Source organism: Heloderma suspectum, chromosome 5 (genome assembly GCF_057233095.1).
Source record: "Heloderma suspectum isolate Gila_16-S chromosome 5, 16-S_ref, whole genome shotgun sequence".
Taxonomy (NCBI): Eukaryota; Metazoa; Chordata; class Lepidosauria; order Squamata; family Helodermatidae; genus Heloderma; species Heloderma suspectum.
The window spans coordinates 14,970,599-14,993,058 of NC_139462.1; the positions used below are offsets into that span (position 1 = coordinate 14,970,599).

At 46.0% G+C, this 22,460-nt stretch overlaps 1 long non-coding RNA gene across 1 annotated transcript in view; it reads left to right on the plus strand.

Moving 5' to 3' along the window:
• Positions 1-22,194, plus strand: part of LOC146343601 (uncharacterized) — a 40,897-nt gene extending 18,703 nt beyond the window's left edge. The window contains exon 6 of the long non-coding RNA XR_014792560.1: positions 21,096-22,194. This is a non-coding gene — a long non-coding RNA (uncharacterized LOC146343601). The remainder of the gene's footprint in view (positions 1-21,095) is intronic.
• Positions 22,195-22,460: the final 266 nt, after the last annotated feature.

Sequence of the window (22,460 nt, forward strand, 5' to 3'; positions counted from 1 at the left end):
AAGTTTCAGAAGCCTTGCCTGCTCTTCCATCTAGCCAATCTAATGGAGAAGGTCCTGCTGAAAGTCAATGACATCATCATGACATGCCAAGATGTCTATCATTCATGTGATTTCCAACAACCTTGAACACTGTGGTAAGTATGCCCAGCAGCATCCAGGGCTTCTGCCCCACCTGCAGTGCAGGTAGAGAATCCCTTGAGGATTCCCTGGTGCTTCCTCACCCTGATATGTTACACAAAAGGACTGGGGACAGCAAGGTTAGCTCCAGGTAACACCACATCAAGGATGAAGTTAATTACATGCTGGAGCTGAAAGAACCCAAGCCTTTTATCAGGGGGTGTTCAGGTCTGCTCTGGAACTGCCTTGGGTCTGATCTGAGGGCCTCTGGAGAGATGGTTCTGATTAGAGCTGTGTGCAAAAGGCCTTTTGAAATTCTCCAGCAGAATTCTCTGTAATAATTTGGAATTCTCTGTGGGCAGAGAAACTGGGGGGGGGGGTGGAATTCACCAAATTTTTCACCAAATTTCTCCTAGGAGAAGATAAATTCTCCAATAGTTTCTCAATGATAGGGCTTGTCTTTGGCAGGGGTTGTAGCACAGCTTCTTTCTTGTTTTGAAATTCTTTTTTGGTGGGGGTTGTGCTATCACTGCAACTGGTGAAAGCGTCAACTCTGTTGGCTGGCTGGCCCCCATTTTGCATCCACAACAATGCAAGTGTGAACAGAGGGCAGTGTTGTGTCCAGCCCCAGGGTGTCCTGTACCAAAATCTGCCCTCCAATTTCCTGAATGTTTTCTTCCTCATGAAAGAGGCTTCCATCATTCTGTCTCTCAGAATGTTTTAGAATTTATTTTTGTGGTGATTTTGAGCTTACTCAATTACTTCAAGGTGGCCAGGGGTGTCATGTGCGTGTGTGTGTTTCTTTTAAGGATGGACGAAAGTCCCTTACCTGGTCCTGCAGCTTGCTTCATGGTGGGGGGGAGGTGCTCCGTTTCTCCCCCTGAAATTCTTGGTGGGGGGGAGGCGCCCCGCCCCTCCCGGCCAAAATTCAGGCTGGGGGGGAGGCACCCCATCCCTCGCCACCGGGGGGGGCGGGGGGCGGAGAATTTCCCCACCAATTTCAGGGGGCCGAATGCGTTGGCATTCGGCCTCCTGGAGATTCATGGAGAAATTCTCTGACATCTCCAGTTTCTTTCTATTACACATCTCTCCCTTGCTCTGCAACGTCCCCAGCTGCCTGCACTTCTCAACCCAAAAAAAGCCCTGCTGGAGGAATTATTATATCTTCCCCTGTGCTCTAATTGAAGTGTGGGAAACGGAGGATACTCCAGGCTGCTGGAGAGATGATTGCACAATGTAAAACAAGACACTCACACACACTTCTTGGCCACCTCTTAAGTAAGGTAAGCACAAGAAACCCCAACCCAACCCATGGGAATTGCTCCAAAATTGCCTTCACCACTGAATTTGTTTTTGAAAGCAATTTGTTTTCTATCAAACTGAGTGAGAATGATCAAAAAAGATGTGGGAGAAATTTTTGGCACAGCACTTGTTCTGATTTGTAATAAATGGGGAGGATCTGAAATCCCTTGTACCAAATCCTCCTCATTTTAGAGTTTTCCCTGACAGTATAAAAATAATGGTAGGTTATGCAGTGCAGACATTTGGTTTTGGAGCCCTGCCTAAATTTTCTCATCAAGGTTTGATTAATGGAGCTAATGGCTTAAATAACTATCTCCTGGCCCCAAATCCTCTGACTGATATTTCCCATTGGCCATAACACAAGCTTTTTCCTTCCACTGCCTGCAGAAGAAAGTACATGGTCTTTGTGATGAATAGCATAATTAGGCCCTTTCACTTGTATGTGAAGCAACTCACTTTAGCAAATGATTAGGTTGATTTTTTCCCCCCAAACCCTGCTTTTGCTGCTTTGTATAACTATGTTTCATGGACCTCATTTCCACTGAGTGGAAGAAAGTTCCAGCAGCAGGCTTTTAACAGGTTGATCTTCCTGAGAGATGGGAGACTTATGATACCTTTCAAAGCAAACTCTTTCTTTATGAATATAGAAAGCTGAACAGGCTCTCATGATAAGCTATGCTTCTTTCTAATTACTCAGTCCTATACAGAGTTCCCTGAGAGCAAGCCCCACTGGATTCAGTGGGGATTGGATTCAGTGGGGGTTGCTTCTGAGTGAACTCATAGGATTGTGCCATAAAAGAGCAGCAGTCCCCCAAAAGCAACTGTTGCCTCCCTCCATGCCTGCTTTTTAGGGATGTCAGAGAATTTCACCATGAATCTTGGGGAGGCCGAATGCCAGCGCATTAGGCCCCCCGAAATCGGTGGCAGAACGGTCTGCCCCCCCGCCCCCCTCCCAGGACGGGACTTACCTTGGGCAGATCTTCCTGGCAGCTCTGGCGGCGGCGGCTCTGGCGGCAGTGTGGCGGCGGCGGTGCGGCGGCAGTGCGGCGGCGGCCGGTCTTCTGACTGGGTGCCTCCACCGCCATTTCCAGGGTTTTTTTAAAAAAAAAAACGTGATAGGCTACGTAAAGATTTACGTAGCCTATCACGGCTAGATTTTTAAAAAACACCGTGATAGGCTACATAAATGTTTACGTAGCCTATCATGGCTGATTTAAAAGAAAGAAAAAAAATGCGCGTACGCAAATGGCGGCGCCCATGGGCGGCGCCATTTGCGTACGTGCTTTTTTTTTCTTTTAAATCAGCCGCGATAGGCTACGTAAACATTTACGTAGCCTATCATGGCTGACTTCAGGGACGCGAACAGCGGCGGCTACAGCCGCCACCATTTGTGTCCCTGCTAGCCAGCGGCCAGATGTCCGGCCGCTGGCGGAGCCAGCCAGCGGCTCCGCAAAATCCCTGCGGAGTGGAGCTGGCCAGCCAGAATTTCGGGGGGGAGGGATGGAGCACCTCCCCCCCCGGCCAGAATTTCAGGGGGAGGGACGGAGCACCTCCCCACCACCACGAATGTCACCCTTCGAAAAGGTAAGTGACTTTCGTACATCCCTACAGTGCTTCTCATCACCCAGCTGCAAAAAGTCAACTTTTTTTTTTCTTTTTCCACCAAATTCAGGATGAGGCTATGTGTTACAACAAACCAGAGGTAGGGAACCTTTTTTGGACTGTGGACACATTTGAGAAACTGTCCTGGGAACCCCCACAGAATGGCTGCCATGGGAACATAGCAAAAGTCAAGTAGCCCAAAAGACTAAAGCACAAGGCAGAGGTGGAGTCTGAGTTCCAAGACAACACACTGAACAACTCCTTTGAACCTATAGTTCTCAGCAGCAACAGAAATCTGTTTCACAACACTCTCAGGTTTGGGTAAGAAGATGTGTTTGTTTTTTAAGTGGGGGGGTTAGGGCACCTGGGTGGGTGCCAAGAAAGATGTGGGGGGCACACTGGTGCCCATGGGCATCCCATTGTCTACCCCTGCAATAAATAAAGGACATTCTCTCTCTCTCTCTCTCTCTCTCTCCCCCTCACACACGCACACACACACACACACACACACACACACCAGCTCCATGTTAAGTTCTTCCTCTTTCCTCTAGCAACATTTTGGAGGGGGTGGGGAGACCCCAACTCGTAATATCATATGCATATTTTCTCACTCCTGGTTGATCTCACCATTATCTGCCAATGTTTGGATGTGGAAATGCATAGCACTGTGACAACGCATGGAATGTAAATGGCCTATTCCACTCTTTTTCTTCTTTTTTTGCCACCTTGTTTACCCATGATGACATGGGCATTTTTGGTTTGTTTTAATAAAATGGTTTCATTGGTTTGGCATCAGTTTGAACGTGACAACACAAATATCCACAATACAAATAAATACAAATCTGTACAAAAAAAAAAATACAACAGCTCATTTAACATCAGGTGCACTTAGAACAATTTATCACACGAGCAACCACGAAATGTTGCTTAGAGAGTTCAGCTGGCAAAGCAAAAGCTGAACTCTTATCTGTAATCAGCTATTTGCGTTCCGATTATTTTCGCCGTAGTCTACGTAAATGTTTATGTAGACTACACATGCCAAAATAAGGAATGCAAATGGCGGTGCCCATGGGTGCCGCCATTGTACGCGCTTTTCTTTTCTTTTTTCAAAGTCAGCCATGATAGGTTGTGAACCGCCCAGAGAGCTTCGGCTATTGGGCGGTATAGAAATGAAATAAATAAATAAATAAATAATAAAATAAATAAATAGGCTACGTAAACATTTGCACAGCCTATCACGGTGTTTTTTTAAAATCTAGCCATGATAGGCTACGTAAATCTTCACATAGCCTATCATGTTTTGTTTTTGTTTTTACTTGGAAATGGCGGCGGCAGCAGCCGGTTGGAAGACCGGCCGCTGCTGCCGCCATCGCCGAACTGCCTCCGAACAGCCGCCAGAGCCGCCACCGCCAGGAGGATTCGCCCAAGGTAAGTCCCGTCCCGGGTGGGGGGCGGGGGGGGGCAGACCGTTTCTCCACCAATTTTGGGGGGCCGAATGCGCTGGCATTCGGCCTCCCTGAGACTCGTGGCAAAATTCTCTGACATCCCTACTTGTATGTGGGTGTTCTTTTTAAATTGAAATCCTCCATCTCCATTTACTTTCAGCCAAAACACTTCCTCCTCCTAGGGGCTTCCCAAAAGAAGTCTGTCTTAGGTGTGCTTGAGCGATAAGCTCTTTGTTTAAAGCAACGCTGTTTGAAAGAAAGAAAAAACCTTTTTAAAATGACCATGCTGCTCCAGGACTGGCACTAGCCGCAAACTGCGGAAGTCAAGCAGCACTGAAGGTACACAATTCGTACATCCCTAGTTTGGGCCAATTTTGGTGGAGGCAGCCACCGCTCCCACCCTCTGCAAGTCATATAGATTAGCTGGGTGCCCCTTGGTGGGGGTGAGTATGGATTTTTGATCATCAACAGACTCTCCTAGTTGATGTGGTTTTTGCCTGCTCTACGTGATTCTGCAGAGTGGGAGTTGTTAGCTGGTGAGTTGCTAAAGTAGCTTAATTTGGTGACATTTGGTGGGTGGTGTGGGTTTGGATAGACAGGGATGCTTCAAGGTGAGCACCTTGCACCTTTATGGTGATAGGCCACTCCTGAGACCTGCCTTTCAGGGCTGTGAGACCCATGGGGCAGGGCATGGATGGCCTTTGTGGCTAAGCTGTAGCATCCACTTGGAGTTGGGAGGCCCTGGGAGGGGATGAATCACATATGCCACCCTCCATACCTGGATCAGTGTGGCCTGTGAGCAAGGGATGGGCACCTGGTACTCATCCCTTGCTCAGGGGGGAGGGGGTTATGGCTTGCCTGAATAGACATCGAGCCTATAGCAAACTGGTTTGCCCACCCCACCCACAGCTGTTTTCTCCTTCTCTGCTGATCCTGAGTTAAATCAATGTGGTCCTTAGTCCAGCCCATTTCATGAGTCTCATCTCTTACTTATCCACCTCCATCTACAAATACACACACACACACACGCACGCGCGCACACACACACACACACACGAAAGACTAATAACAGAGTATTAAAAATATGTATTTTAAGCTAAACATTTCGACTTCCACCCTCCATAGTAGCTGTGCTGTTAAATGGCTGTGTGTGTCTGTGTGTGTGTGTATCCACAGAACAGACTTGGGGGTGGGAAAAGGAGGATGTCCATGGAACCAGCTTGGCTAAGGAGGTCCGTCGCTAGTGTAATCTGGCTTTTGGGGGCTTGACGGATTCCTGCTTGTATTTGCAGGACAAGCCATGCTGCTTTTTCCAAAATCCAAGACATTTTCTCTGTGTGTGGGGGTGTAAAAAATATATATTTGTGCAGATTGCAGGTGCCATTTGTGTAAATTTCTTTAATGCAATGAATTTGCCCAACTCGATGCAGATCGAATCTGGCCAACTCATGGGGAACTGAGCCAAAGTCCAGGGGGCTGAGCTGAGGAAAGTTCCTCAAGCTCCAGCCACCAGAAGGATTCCTCCAACATCCCTAGCTGTGACAGGTTTGCCCATCCTTACTCCTAGTAAGTGATGGTTGCTACTGGCTGTCTTCATGAAATTTGGCTGTGTAGTTGCCGCTATCCCCTTATGTAAAAATAAACACACAAAACTCATGGGAGAAAAATGTTAATGAGCTCAGAAATCATGAAGCTATATTTAACCAAGATGGATGAATCTAAGATGAATTCCCCTGGGTCTGTGGCTTTGCCATGCAGATCTCTCTATAAATCATATGCTCTGCAAGCTAGAAAACAACTTTCTTCGGAGCCTAGTAGCAATTATTTTTCAAAGACCAGGAAAAATTATCAAGACAGTTAGATCTCATTGGAATTTTAGAGCTGAAGAGCTATCACTATTATGGGGGCTGGGGGCATGGAATTAATTGATAACATGCTAGTGGCCAAGTCCTCTTTAGATAGTTCGATCCTAAGGTAAAGGATTTTGAGATTTGCAAGAGCAGAAAAGGACCACAGATAGCATTGGGAGCATGACAGGAACTAGAGAGGAGAAGAAGAAAAGGATTGCCTTGATGGATCAGACCCAGTTCTATCCAGTCCAGCTTTGCGTTTCTGACAGCAGACAACCAGCTAACTCTGGGAGCATTCAGGCAGCACATGAAGGGAATGTCCAACATCTGGTTTTCAAGGCATACACCTTCTGAAGACAATGTTTCCATTCTTAACTACCAGGTATACTATGGGTGGGCAACGTGTGGCCATTGTGATGTTTTGGCCTATAACTCATAGAATCATAGAATCATAGAATCATAGAATAGTAGGATTGCAAGGGGCCTACAAGGCCATCGAGTCCACACACGCACCCCTGCTCAGTGCAGGAATCCAAGTAAAACATCCCTGACAGATGGCTGTCTAGCTTCATCTTGAATGCCTCCAGTGTGGGAGAGCCCACCACCTCCCTAGGTAATTGGTTCCATTGTCGTATTGTTCTAACAGTCAGGAAGTTTTTCCTGATGTTCAGCCGGAATCTGGCTTCCTGTAACTTGAGCCCATTATTCCATCTCCTTTACACTGCGTAGCCAAGTTGCCCACCTCTGCTGAAGATACTTAGCTGGGAGTAAGTCCCATAGATCCAATGTGTTTTCCTTATGAGTACACATACATAGGATTGCACTGGCATAAATGAGTTGAGCAGTCCCAGCTGCAGAAGAAAGGAGCATGGCTGGGATGAGGTAGGTAAAGAACAGGCAGAATGGGAGGCATCATGAGCCTATTTTATATGTCACAGTAATATTCAGATGAGGGAATAATACTTCCAGTTTGGTTTTGAGAAGAATTGATCAAAATTCACAAAGTTCTCCTTCTGGAGGGGGGGAAAACTTGAGATTCTAAGAAACTGAATATGGAAGAAACTGAAATGACAGATTTGTGTATCCAGGCCCAGAGCTATGAGCACTTAGCTCTTAGAAGTATAGGTTTCAATCCCTCGATACTCAACTATGTTGGTGCTTATTTAGGATTGCCACATCTTTTTTTTTCCTGACAGTTGTCTCATATTTAATAGCTATATATGGCAGGCAGGTACATAATGGTCCTCTCCACAGTGGAAATAGCTATGCCTATTGAATTTGGATGGTGCAGATTGATGAGAGTTTTATTTCAGATCAGTTTTGAGGAGAATGTACCAAAATGCACCACCGTCTTCATATTTAGAAGAGAAAGAAATTGAGATTAAAAAAAAAATGGAATGCAAGTGTGAAACGGACAGAGTTGTCCATTCCTAATTGAGACTCATCTCTTAAAAAGTTGTTGTTGTTCAGTCGTTCAGTCGTGTACGACTCTTCGTGACCCCATGGACCATAGCACGGCAGGCCTTCCTGTCCTGCGCTCTCTCCCGGAGCATGCTCAAGTTCATATTCATTGCATCGGTGATGCTATCTAGCCATCTCATCCTCTGCCATCCCCTTCTCCTTTTGCCTTCAGTCTTTCCCAGCATCAGGGTCTTTTCCAGAGAGTTTTCTCTTCGCATTAGGTGGCCAAAATATTTCAGCTTCAGCTTCAGTATCTGTCCTTCCAATGAGCACTCAGGGTTGATTTCCTTTAGGATGGACTGATTTGACCTCCTTGCAGTCCAGGGGACTCGTAAGAGTCTTCTCCAGCACCACAGTTCGAAAGCATCAATTCTTCGGCGCTCAGCCTTCCTTATAGTCCAGCTCTCACAGCCATACATTACTTCTGGGAAAACCATAGCTTTGATTAGACGGACCTTTGTCGGCAAGGTGATGTCTCTGCTTCTTACTATGCTGTCTAGGTTTGCCATAGCTTTCCTCCCAAGGAGCAAGCGTCTTTTAATTTCATGGCTACAGTCACCATCTGCGGTGATCTTGGAGCCCAAGAAAGTAAAATCTGTCACTGCTTCCATTTCTTCCCCTTCCATATGCCAGGAAGTGATGGAGCCAGATGCCATGATCTTCGTTTTTTTAATGTTGAGTTTCAAACCAGCTTTTGCACTCTCCTCTTTCACCCTCAACAAGAGGCTCTTGAGATCCTCTTCGCTTTCTGCCATTAGGGTGGTATCATCTGCATATCGGAGGTTGTTGATAATTCTCCCAGCAATCTTAATTCCGACCTCTGATTCACCCAACCCGGCATTTCTCATGATGTACTCTGCATATAAGTTAAATAAGCAGGGTGACAATATGCAGCCTTGTCATACTCCCTTCCCAGTTTTGAACCAATCGGTTGTTCCATGTCTGGTTCTTACTGTTGCTTCTTGATCCTCGTACAGGTTTCTCAAGAGACAGGTAAGGTGGTCTGGTACTCCCATCACTTTCAGAATTTGCCACAGTTTGTTGTGATCCACACAATCAAAGGCTTTAGCGTAGTCAATGAAGCAGAAATAGACGTTTTTCTGGAATTCTCTTGCTTTCTCCATGATGCAGCAAATGTTGGCGATTTGATCTCTAGTTCCTCTGCCTCTTCGAAACCCAGCTTGTACTTCCAGTACTTCTCGGTTCACATACTGCTGAAGCCTAGCTTGTAGGATTTGGAGCATCACCTTGCTGGCATGTGAAATGAGTGCAATTGTGCAGTAGTTTGAACACTCTTTGGCATTGCCCTTCTTTGGAATTGGAATGTAAACTGACCTTTTCCAGTCTTGCGGCCATTGTTGAGTGTTCCAAATTTGTTGGAATATTGAATGCAGCACTTTAACAGCATCATCTTTTAGGATTTTAAATAGCTCAGCTGGAATACTGTCATCTCTGCTAGCTTTGTTGTTACTAATGCTTCCTAAGGCCCACTTGACTTCACTCTCGAGGATGTCCGGCTCAAGTTCAGTGACCGCACTCTCATGGCTATCAGGGACATTAAGATCTTTCCTGTATAGTTCTTCTGTGTATTCTTTCCACCTCTTCTTAATCGTAGAGGGGGTAAAATCAAAATGTGAGAGGTGAAAAGACATAAAGATCAGCTTTTGACTGTTATTCCAAATGAGTGGGGAGCTTTGTACTGTTGTTCCTCACTGAAGGAACTGATCAACTTGTTGGATAATAGGAACAAATCGGCATGCTTCCAAACACTAGGTTGTGATAGAGAATATGTTGCATCAATGGGCGGTTGTCTTGTTCATTCCCCTTTTTGTCTGATCAGTTCCTTTTTCCTGCTCCCTCCTCTTCCTCTTCCTCCTCCTCTTGCCTCTGCAACAAACAACACACAGTCCCTCCCTAAAGGAAGCAAGTAACCATATCTCATGCCTTTGCTTACTTGCACTCGCATACCAAGCTTTAGGTTGTTTGCTTATTCGGTCAGTCGCTTCCGACTCTTCGTGACTTCATGGACCAGCCTACGCCAGAGCTTCCTGTCGGCCGTCACCACCCTCAGCTCCCCCAAGGTCAAGTCCGTCACCTCCAGAATATCATCCATCCATCTTGCCCTTGGTCGGCCCCTCTTCCTTTTGCCTTCCACTTTCCCTAGCATCAGCATCTTCTCCAGGGTATCCTTTCTTCTCATGATGTGGCCAAAGTACTTCAGTTTTGCTTTTAATATCCTTCCCTCAAGTGAGCAGTCTGGCTTGATTTCCTGGAGGATGGACTCGTTTGATCTTCTTGCAGTCCGAGGCACTCTCAGAATTTTCCTCCAGCACCACAGTTCAAAAGCATCTATCTTCCTTTGCTCAACTTTCCTTATGGTCCAGCTCTCGCAGCCATAGGTTACTATGGGGAATACCATTGCTTTAACTATGCGGACATTTGTTGTCAGTGTGATGTCTCTGCTCTTCACTGTTTTATCAAGATTGTATTTGTAGTTAAACAGTATTACACATCCTTCTCTGCTGATGTGTGTTGTTCAGTCGTTCAGTCATGTCCGACTCTTCGTGACCCCATGGCCAATAGCATGCCAGGCCTTCCTGTCCTCCACTCTCTCCCAGAGTGTGCTCAAGTTCATATTCATTGCATCGGTGATGCTATCTAGCCATCTCATCCTCTGCCGTCCCCTTCTCCGTTTGCCTTCAATCTTTCCCAGCATCAGGGTCTTTTCCAGGGACTTTTCTCTTCGCATTAGGTGGCCAAAATATTTCAGCTTCAGCTTCAGTATCTGTCCTTCCAATGAGCACTCAGGGTTGATTTCCTTTAGGATTGACTGATTTGACCTCCTTGCAGTACAGGGGACTCGTAAGAGTCTTCTCCAGCACCACAGTTTGAAAGCATCAATTCTTCGGTGCTCAGCCTTTCTTATAGACCAGCTCTCACAGCCATACGTTACTACTGGGAAAACCATAGCTTTGATTAGACGGACCTTTGTCAGCAAGGTGGTGTCTCCGCTTCTTACTATGCTGTCTAGGTGTGCCATAGCTTTCCTCCCAAGGAGCAAGCGTCCTTTAATTTCATGGTTACAGTCACCGTCTGCGGTGATCTTGGAGCCCAAGAAAGTAAAATCTGTCACTGCTTCCATTTCTTCCCCTTCTATATGCCAGGAAAGGATGGGGCCAGATGCCATGATCTTCGTTTTTTTAATGTTGAGTTTCAAACCAGCTTTTGCACTGTCCTCTTTCACCCTCAACAAGAGGCTCTTTAGATCCTCTATATATGTTTATTCTTTAGATCCTCTATATATGTTTATGCTCTTTAGATCCTTTATATGTTGGCATATTGAATGCAGCACTTTAACAGCATCATCTTTTAGGATTTTAAATAGCTCAGCTGGAATACTGTCATCTCTGCTAGCTTTGTTGTTACTAATGCTTCCTAAGGCCCACTTGACTTCACTCTCGAGGATGTCCAGCTCAAGTTCAGTGATCGCACTATCATGGCTATCAGGGACATTCAGATCTTTCCTGTATAGTTCTTCTGTGTATTCTTTCCACCTCCTCTTAATCTCATCTGCTTCTGTTAGGTCCCTGCCTTCTTTGTCTTTTATCATGCCCGTCTTTGCACAAAATATTCCCTTGAGATCTCCGATTTTCTTGAAAAGATCTCTAGTTTTTCCCATTCTATTGTTTTCCTTGATTTCTTTGCATTGTTCATTTCAGAAGGCCTTCTTGTCTCTCCTTGCTATTCTCTGGAACTCTGCATTCAGTTGGATATATCTTCCCCTTTCTCCCTTGCTTTTTCACTTCCCTTCTTTCCTCAGCTACTTGTAAAGCCTCATCAGATAGCCACTTTGCTTTCTTGCATTTCTTTTTCTTTGGGATGGATTTAGTTGCTGCCTCCTGTAGACGCAATAATAAAGTAATATGATTTGAATTTCTTTTAAACTGGCTCTAGCTTGTGTTTATTGCCTCCAGTATTAAATGCTATGTTGCCATGCCTTCTCCGTATAAAGCAACTCTGCTGTAAGTCACATCAGACTTTCCAACACAACTGACCCTTGCAACATGGTGAAGTGCTTTTGGCTATTCCCATTCCTCACCTTGAGCATGGAGTCAGTTGCTGTTGAGCATGGTGCTATGCTGTTGTTCAGCAAATGGGACAATTGTGCACCCCTCCCCATTTTGTGGAATTGGCTTTAGGTGGAGCATCTTGCACAAGTCACCATCTGTCTCACCTCTCTTTGCTTCACAATAAGAACCCTGCAGTTGTCATTCACAACTGCAAGCATGGGATGTTCATTTCAGGAATCAGAAATTGTGAAAATTTCATCATACCTCTAGCATTTACCATACCTCCCTATGGACAGGATGCCCCTGCAAATGCTCTGACACAAAACTAATAGTTTCTCAAGCTGAGAACTTGCTTGCAGCTCACAAAACCAAATAGCCAGTAATTAAATGGGTTTACGACAAACAGGACATGAAGCACCCTGCTTGACCTGCTGTTGGTTATAATTAAGCACACATGCTTGCTATTGCCTAATACATTGCTCATCAGATATGCATGAAATAAGATCAAAAGGTCAGAACAAAATCTTTTGGCGCTGAATTCACTTAGCCGCAAATACTCCAAAACATCACTGGGTGTTTTGTTTTTATTAGCGCTGTGCCAAAAATTTCTTCCACATTTTTTTTTACTATTCTCATTCAATTTGATAGAAGAGAAATTGCTTGCAAAAAGAAATTCAATGGTAATAAATTTCAAAGAAATTCTCATGGTGTGGATGTGGGTTTCTTGGGCTTCCCATGCTTAGGAGGTGGCCAAGGACTGAGCCCAATGTACAATCATCTCTCACCATCATTTTTCATTGTACAATCATCTCTCTGGCATCCTGCAGCCTCCTCAGCTTCCTACACCAATGAAAGCCCAGTTTAAGGCACCATGAGTTAATTCCTCCCATAGGGCTTTTTTTCAGATCAGGATGTGCAGGCAGCCTGGGAGGCTAGCAGTGATTAAGCTCAAAACCACCACAAAAACAGAATCATAAAACATCCTGAGAATGACGCAGAACAATGGAAGCCTCTTTCATGGGGGGAGAAAATTTTCAGAAAATTAGAGAACAGATTTTGGCAGAGCACAGACTAGGGATGTCAGAGAATTTCTCCATGAATCTTGGGGAGGCCAAATGCCAGTGCATTCGGCCCCCCGAAATTGGTAGAGAAATGGTCTGCCACCCCCCCGCCCCCCCCCCCGGGTCGGGACTTACCTTGTGCTAATGTCCCTGGCAGCAGCGGCTGCGGTGGCGGTGCGGCAGCGGTGCGGTGGCGGCGGTGGCGGCCGGTCGTCCGACCAGCTGCCACCGCCGCCATTTCCAAGTTTAAAAAAAAAAACCGTGATAGGCTACATAAAGATTTACGTAGCCTATCATGGCTAGATTTTTAAAAAACACCGTGATAGGCTACGTAAATGTTTACGTAGCCTATCACGGCTGAGTGAAAACAAAAAACAAAAACCATGCGTACATAAATGGCGGGGCCCATGGGCGCCGCCATTTGCGTACGCACGGTTTTGTTTTGTTTTTTCACTCAGCCGTGATAGGCTACGTAAACATTTACGTAGCCTATCACGGCTGACTGCAGGGACGCAAACGGCGGCAGCTACAGTCGCCGCCATTTGCATCCCGGCAGGACAGGATTCATGGCGGGAGGGACGGGGCGCCTCCCCCCCAGCCAGAATTTCGGGGGGGAGGGATGGGGCGCCTCCCCCCCACCAGAATTTTGGGGGGAGGGACGGAGCGCCTCCCCCCACCGTGAATCAACTTTCAGGATCAGGTAAGGGACTTTCGTACATCCCTAGCACTGACTCCACCTCATCCCTGGAGCTGGACACCACACTGCCCCCACCTGCACTGAGGTAGATGCAAACTGGGGACCAGTCTGCCAAGACAGCTGATGCTGTTGCCACACAACCACACACCCCCCCCCACACACACAAACACATTTAGCCAAAGAGAAAGAAGCTGTGCTACAAGCCCTGCCAAAGGGGAGCCCCACCTGTGAGAAACTGTGGAGAATTTATCCTTCCCCTGGAGAAATTCTGTGAAAGTGTCTCCCAAATTTCTCTGCCCACAAGGAAGGTGGAGAATTCCAAGAGGCCCCTTGCACACAGCTCTAGTTTGCATATGTGTCAAATTTCTTGTATGTCCTATTGTTGGAGGGTTTTTGTTTTGTTTTTTAAGAGAAAGATTGTTCAGTTTCTCTTGATGGCACACACTTAGTACTTTCCAGGTTGAATCCCTATATGTTCCCTTGTTAAATCTCCATTTAAAAGTGGGGTGTTGAACCTCAGGCCCAGGGGCCAAATCCAGCCTACCTGGGCTTCCACTTTGGCCCTCCATGGCTCCTCAGATGGCCACACCCCATTCCCCACATCACCAGGAGGTACCCTCTGCCCCCTCCCAGCCACCTATCAGTTGGTGGCTTCCTGGCTTTTGTGGCCTCAACCACCCAGCCCATGGTCCCTCGAGATGGGGCGAGGGGTCATCTTTGCTTCCACCTAGGCAGATTATTCCCACCCACCTCAGGTTTCTGTGTTTTACCACCTTTCTTATACTCCTTTGCTTTCCAAGAGTATAACTGTGAGAGAGAATTGCCCTTTTAAAACTTCTCCCTAGGTTAAGTATAAGTAGCCTGATTAAGACTTCAGTACAGATTCATTGTAAAGGAATCAAAATAATTTATTTATATTATTATACAGATTGAACTTTGAAATTATTCTTATTATGTATATTTCTATACCGCCCCATAGCCAAAGCTTTCTGGGTGGTTTACAAAAGTTAAAACATTAAAATACAAAGTTTAAAAACCATTTACATAAAACGTGCGGACAATATATACAAACAATATATAGCTAAAAATACCTTTAAACTAAAAACATTTTTTAAAAAAATCCAACAATAAAACACAGCTTAAAACAACACTGCTTAAAACAGTATACAAATGTCAGCAAAAGGAACAAGAGTTCTCAAAAGGGAGGTCCTGCCGGAATAACAGTCTTTAATGCCTGCTTAAAAACCTCTGAGGTCAGCAGGTGCATTTCAACCAGCAGGTCATTCCACATCTGTGTAGGGATGTCAGAGAATTCCACCGCAGACTCCAGCGAGGCCGGATTCTTTAGAATCCAGCCCCCCGGAATCCTTGGCGGAGCGGCGTCCCCCCCGCCACCCCGCGGAATCCCCCCGGGATGGAGCTTACCTGGCGGCAGATGCAGAGGTGGCTCCAGCTGGTCTCCCATTTGCATCCCTGCTTTAGCCGTAAATAGTAGTCTATCACTGGCTAGCATAGGGATGCAAATGGCATCCCCTACGCAGGATGCCATTTGCATCCGCAGCAGCCCGGCAGCAGGTGGAGGCCCTGCTGCGGATTGGCCCTGCCGGTGGCTCCGCGGATTGGCTGCAGAGCAGAGCCGAACAGGCAGGATTCTGGGAGGAACAGATTGCCTCCCCCCACCTGCAGACTCCAGTGGAGCCAGGTAAGTGGGGTTTCATACACCCCTACATCTGAAGGGCAGCAAGGGAAAAGGTCCTCTTGCGTGTGGCTGCCAGTCTCACATTAGGCAGCTGCAGCAGAAAGCCCTCAGAGGACCTTAGGTGGCGGACTGGGACGTAGGGGAGAAGGCGCTCCCTGAGGTACCTTGGACAATGCAAGGCCTTAAAGGTCAGAACCAACAGTTTATATTTTGCTTGGAAACAAACTGGCAGCCAGTGTAAAGATTTTAAAACCAGTGTAATATGGTCTCCACAGGGTGTCCCAGAGACCAACCTGGCTGACATATTTTGTACCAGTTGAAGTTTCCAAACTAAATATAAAGGCAGCCCCAAATACAGCGCATTGCAGAAATCAAGCCTAGAGGTTACCAGGGTGTGCACTACCATTATCAGGTCACACGTTCCAGGCATGGGCATAGCTGGTGTATCAGACAAAGTTGATAACAGACACTTCTCACCAGGTGCCAGGCATAGGGTTGGGACAAGAAGCACCCCCAAGCTATGAACTTTTCCCTTCGGGGGAGTGCAGCCCCATCCAGAACTGGCTGACATACCTCAATACCTGAATTAGGACTCTTCATGATGAGCACCTCTGTCTTGGCTGGATTCAACTTCAGCTTGTTCTCCCTCATCCAGCCCATTGCCAACTTCAGGCAGTCAATCACAGGAGTCATACCTTCCTTGGATAAAGATGTTAAAGAGAAATAGATTTGGGTGTCATCCGCATACTGATAACACTCACCCAAACCTTCTGATGATCTCTCCCAGTGGTTTGATGTAGATATTGAACAGCATCAGCGATAGAATGAAGCCCCTAGGGACTCCACATAATAGTTCCTTTTTCGAGGAACAACTATCCCCAAGTGACACCATCTGGAACCATCCTGAGAGAAAGGAGCGGAACCACTGCAGAGCAGCTCAACCTACCCCCAACTCCCTTAGGCGATCCAGAAGGATACCATGGTCGATGGTTTCAAATGTTGCGGAGAGATCAAAAAGAATCAAAAGGGATGCACTCCCCCTATTGATTCCCAGGCTCAGATCATCCACCAAGGCAACCATGGCAGTCTCAACTCCATATCCCGCTCTGAAGCCAGTTTGAAATGGGTCCAGATAACCAGTTTCAGCCAAGACTGCTTGTAGTTCAATGGACACCGCCTTCTTGATTACCTTGCCCCCAAATGGTAAATTACTTATTGGCCTATAATTATTGGAGGGTCAAGGGAAGGCTTCTTCAGAAGTGGTTTAACAACTGCTTCTTTTAGACGCGATGGAAAATTACCTTCACTTAGAGAGGCATTAATAATCAGCAAAAATTGCTTTACCATCTCCCCTCCCTGGACTACAAGCCAGGATGGGCAGAGATTGAGAGAGCAAGTTGTCGTTCTCACTAAACCAAGCAGCTTGTCCACATCATCAGGAGTCACAAGCTGAAAATGATCCAGTTTAATCATGCAAGCAGAGTTGCTGGACACCCCACTGTTGATTTCTGCCCCCACAACAGCATCCAAGTCGGCTCGTATCCGAAAGATTTTATCTGTGAAAAACACATTACAGGCATCACAGCAAGCTACCAAAGGCTCTGAGATCAGATTCAGGGGGAGGGATCTGACTCAGCTCCCTAACCGCACTAAGCAGCTCAGCCGGGCGTGAGTTTGAGGATGCAATACATGCAGAGTAGAAAGCTTAGGTTCAGAAAATATTTCTCTTAACCTAACCTACACTAAACTAAGGCCTAAAACTACTAACCACCTCTCCCTATCCCCTGGAGATGTTTTATCTAAGAAATCAAATCCCTCTCTCCCCTCTTCTGTCATCCAACTGCCTCTCCTAACTCTCTCTCTCTCTCTCTCACTCCCCCTCCCATCAGCACTCTCACTGACCAATCTCATGGCCCCAGGCACTCAGCCACTCACACTGTTCCATACATTCTCACACACCCACCAGGCAACCTCCCATGTATGGATAAGCTATAAACCTTTAACACTGTGTTTAGATAAAAAACATGGGGCAGTTTCGCCACACACCCACATCACCAGGTGGTTCCTTCTTCCCCCTCCCGACCACCTATCAGTTGGCAGCTTCTTGGCTTTTGTGGCCTCTAAAAGGTCGAAATGCCTCTCCTAAGGCTTAGTTGCTGGCAGCTAAAATATGCTGGCAGTTTGGGATTTGGGGGCCCACCCCCTTTTGCCTTCAGACCCACCCACCACTGTAACGTGGCCCCTGAAAGCTTATCTGAAATGGCATGCGGCCCTTGGACTGAAAGAGGGTTGACACCCTGATTTCAAAGGGTTTGTAGCAGGGCTGGTAAATGAACCTGGGGAACAGCTGCCAGCCAGGGCAGACTAGCCTCTCCCTACCTCGTGCCCTCCATGTGTTTTGAATTGCATCTCCCAGAATCCCTCACCAATGGTCATGCTTGCTGGCGCTGATGGGAGTGGAAGTCTAAAACATCTGGATGGTGCCATATTGGGGAAGGCTGGAGTAGACATTACTGGACCAGATGGGCCAAGGTTCTCCTACAGCATAAGGAAGTTTCAAAACTTGTTATGAGCAAGGCAGCATAATCAGTTTTTTTCATATTTATGCATTTATTTGTGTAATTTTAGGCTGCCCTCTAAGAAAAACTTCTCTGGGAATCTCAAATACTAGAATAACAATTTAAAAAACAAACAATACACTCTCACTCATTTCCAACCATGTGTTGTAGAATCCAAGGGATCTCCTTCCCCCAATATACCCAGCTGCCTTTTGTCTGGCACCCCATTAGCAAACAGGAGGCTTGAGAACAGGATTAGGGGAACTGCATTTTGTGCCATGATTCCAAATCACCATCCACATCTTTGGCTGCAGGCTTGAAATAATATATCAGTGTTTGCATGATAAAGAGCTTGACTGTTCTTCATGTCAGCAGTTCTAATGGATCAAAGACTGAACAATGCAACCCCACCAAGCAAAGCCTCCCACCTTTAATCACTCTGCATAGAGTTCTGAACTTTTGCTGAAGTCAGCAGGAGTTTTGCATGACTAGGGGCAGAAAGCTGATGCTCACGATACTTTTAAAGTTTTCCCCAAAAGTAAGTACTGATATTTACCACTTGAGCTCAGTCAAGTGGTACAATCAGACCTGGAGCTGATTGTAGTTCAGATCACGAACTTCTTATTGCACAATTTAGAATCAGACTAAAGAGAATAGGGAAGACCCACAGATCAGTTAGATATGAGCTCACGAATATTCCTAATGAATATGCAGTGGAGGTGAAGAATAGATTTAAGGGACTAGATGTAGTAGATAGGGTCCCGGAAGAACTATGGACAGAAGTTCGCAACATTGTTCAGGAGGCGGCAACAAAAAACGTCCCAAAGAAAAAGAAAATCAAGAAGGCAAGATGGCTGTCTGCTGAGACACTGGAAGCAGCCCAAGAAAGGAGAGCAAAAGGCAACAGTGATAGGGGAAGATATGCCCAATTAAATCAAAATTCCAAAGGTTAGCCAGAAGAGATAAGGAATTATTTTTAAACAAGCAATGTGCAGAAGCGGAAGAAGATAATAGAATAGGAAGGACAAGAGACCTCTTCCAGAAAATTAGAAACATTGGAGGTAAATTCCAGGCAAAAATGGGTATAATCAAAAACAAAGATGGCAAGGACCTAACAGAAGCAGAAGAGATCAAGAAAAGGTGGCAAGAATATACAGAAGATCTGTATGGGAAGGATAATAATATTGGGGATAGATTTGACGGTGTGGTTAGTGAGCTAGAGCCAGACATCCTGAAGAGTGAAGTTGAATGGGCCTTAAGAAGCATTGCTAATAACAAGGCAGCAGGAGATGACGGTATCCCAGCTGAACTGTTTAAAATCTTGCAAGATGATGCTGTCAAGGTGATGCATGCCATATGCCAGCAAATTTGGAAAACACAAGAATGGCCAACGGATTGGAAAAGATCAACTTATATCCCCATACCAAAATAGGGAAGCACCAAAGAATGTTCAAACTATCGAACGGTGGCACTTATTTCACATGCCAGTAAGGTAATGCTCAAGATCTTGCAAGGTAGACTCCAGCAATTCATGGAACGAGAATTGCCAGATGTACAAGCTGGGTTTAGAAAAGGCAGAGGAACTAGAGACCAAATTGCCAATATCCGCTGGATAATGGAGAAAGCCCGGGAGTTTCAGAAAAACATCTCTTTCTGTTTTATTGACTATTCTAAAGCCTTTGACTGTGTGGATCATAACAAATTGTGGCAGGTTCTTGGTGGTATGGGGATACCAAGTCATCTTGTCTGCCTCCTGAGGAATCCGTATAACGACCAAGTAGCAATGGTAAGAACAGACCACGGAACAACGGAGTGGTTTAAGATTGGGAAAGGAGTACGGCAGGGTTGTATACTCTCACCCTACCTATTCAACCTGTATGCAGAACACATCATGCGATGTGCTGGGCTTGATAAGGCCAAGGCTGGAGTTAAAATCGCTGGAAGAAACATTAACAATCTCCGATATGCAGATGATACCATTTTGATGGCTGAAAGTGAGGAGGAGCTGAGGAACCTCATGATGAAGGGGAAAGAAGAAACTGCAAAAGCTGGGTTGCAGTTAAACCTAAAAAAAAACCAAGATTATGGCAACCAGCTTGATTGATAACTGGAAAATAGAGGGAGAAAACGTGGAGGCAGTGACAGACTTTGTCTTTCTAGGTGCAAAGATTACTGCAGACGCTGACTGCAGCCAGGAAATCAGAAGACGTTTACTTCTTGGGAGGAGAGCAATGACAAATCTTGATCAAATAGTGAAAAGCAGAGACATCACACTGACAACAAAGGTCCACATAGTGAAAGCAATGGTATTCCCTGTAGTAACCTATGGCTGCGAGAGCTGGACCATGAGGAAAGCTGAGCGAAGGAAAATAGATGCTTTTGAACTGTGGTGCTGGAGGAAAATTCTGAGAGTGCCTTGGACTGCAAGAAGATCAAACCAGTCCATACTCCAGGAAATCAAGCCAGACTGCTCACTTGAGGGAAGGATATTAAAGGCAAAACTGAAGTACTTTGGCCACATCATGAGAAGACAGGATACCCTGGAGAAGATGCTGATGCTAGGGAAAGTGGAAGGCAAAAGGAAGAGGGGCCGACCAAGGGCATGATGGATGGATGATATTCTGGAGGTGACGGACTCGACCTTGGGGGAGCTGGGGGTGGCGACAGCCGACAGGAAGCTCTGGCGTGGGCTGGTCCATGAAGTCACGAAGAGTCGGAAGCGACTGACCGAATAAACAACAAAAGCTCAGTGGAACCAGCCTCTAAAAGCATATATACTCAGAAGCAAACCCCATTGAACACACTGAGATCTGCTTCCATGTAGACAGAATGGGGCTTTTACAGCTTGCTTCCCTCAGTAGTAATACAAAAAAAAAAAAAAACCTTTTGTTTGCTCTGTGTAGGGTAGCTATGTGCCCTTTTTACAGAGGACAGTCCTTTATTAGACTGTCCTCTATTTGAATGCATCCTCTATTTGAAGAGCTGATTTGTTCAATTCTGATTTGAAGATAAAGCACCCTCAGAACTGCTGTCAATCCACAGTGAGCATCTGGACTACAGACTGAACAGGTAGGCACACAGATCACCTGGTCATAGTCTTCCGCACGCTGGTGAGATGCACTGTATTTCTGTTTAACTTATAATAATTATTTCTAAATATGCATCAGTATACATAGAAATTGTATTCAAATCAGTGCCCTCTTTATGAATGATGAATTTCCTCTTTTTTGCAGATTCACGCAAGGCCACCACAGCCACGCTTGGAGTGAGTTCAGGACCATGGAGAGCAGTCCTGCAGCTAGTCTACTGACCCGTTGTTCTGCTGTCATTGTGTTATTGTCTCTGCAAATAGAATTAACCATATAAAAATCTCCTCCAAATGAAAGAAATTGACAGATGGTAACAAAAGTGGCCTAGAGGACAAAGTGGTAATTGATTAGATAACTGCCCTTGCCATTTGCTCTGGGTTATTGGCTGCTTTGCCTGATGATGCTTAATACCATCAATTGTCTAAGGTCAAGTTTTCATATTTAGCAGAATATGATGTTAAAGCTTTTCCTACACTGTATCACTTCAAGCTGTAGGTGAGGGGAAATGGCACCTCTCTAAACTGTCCCCCACAAGGAAAATTTCCCTGCACATCAAAAAGTAGTGTTGAGGATAAGAGAAGATCAAATTTCCCCGACATGCTAGTTTTCTACATGGAAGGGGGTTTTGTTTTCAATTGGGGGAACATTCAAACATGCAGTCTACCTACCACCTCAAAGTGGTAGAGTGCTCTGCTCCAATTGGGATGCCATCATCTGCTCTGGGCAATAGCTCATGCAAGGAGGCATGGTGTGGGGCAGGCGGCTTGAACAGGAGCAGTTTTAGCACCATGGCCAGCGTTGCAGGTACTAGGCCAGGGCTTGGCATGAGTTCAGGACCAGCTGGAGTACTGGTGAGTTACCCCAGCACTGCCTTAGAGCAACTGACAAGGTTTTATCTCCTGGTCAAGACAGTCCTTTTGAGAGCTCTGCCTCCTCAAGTGCTGCATCTGGTTTCCTTAAAGGGCCAGTGCCCTTTCCCAGAGTCGCTGGCTGGCTTCTGGGTGGTGAGAGGACAAGGACCTGGTCCCCTCCTCAGAGCCAGGGGGCAGCAATGCCTCATGAGGAGCAAGAGGAAGGGTGCAGAATCCAAGGTGGGAGTCCCCACTCACAAAGGTCCAAGAACTGATTCTGGGACTTCAGCAGCTGTTGAAATCCTCATTCTCAGAGGGCCTTTGGTCCTAGTCTTGGACCATGACAAACAGGCCAGAAAGAGCTTCACACATGTATAAACTGTCCCAGATGCAAGAGAGGGTTTCATTCTGTTTTGTTTTGTGTCTTGTGGTTTCTGCTGAATGCCATTCAGTGTCTGCTTTCAGAGCGGGACTAACCATGAAGAAGAATGCAACAGTCAGCCAAAGTGGTAGATTCTTCTTACTCTTCAAGCACTATTAGAACATTAGATTTCCTCTCCTCCTGTGCCTTTTTTCCCCATCATACCACCCCCACTTACTGAAATTTATCCAGATTATACCCCTCCCAGACAGATTTTCACAGCTGAATTTCATTTTT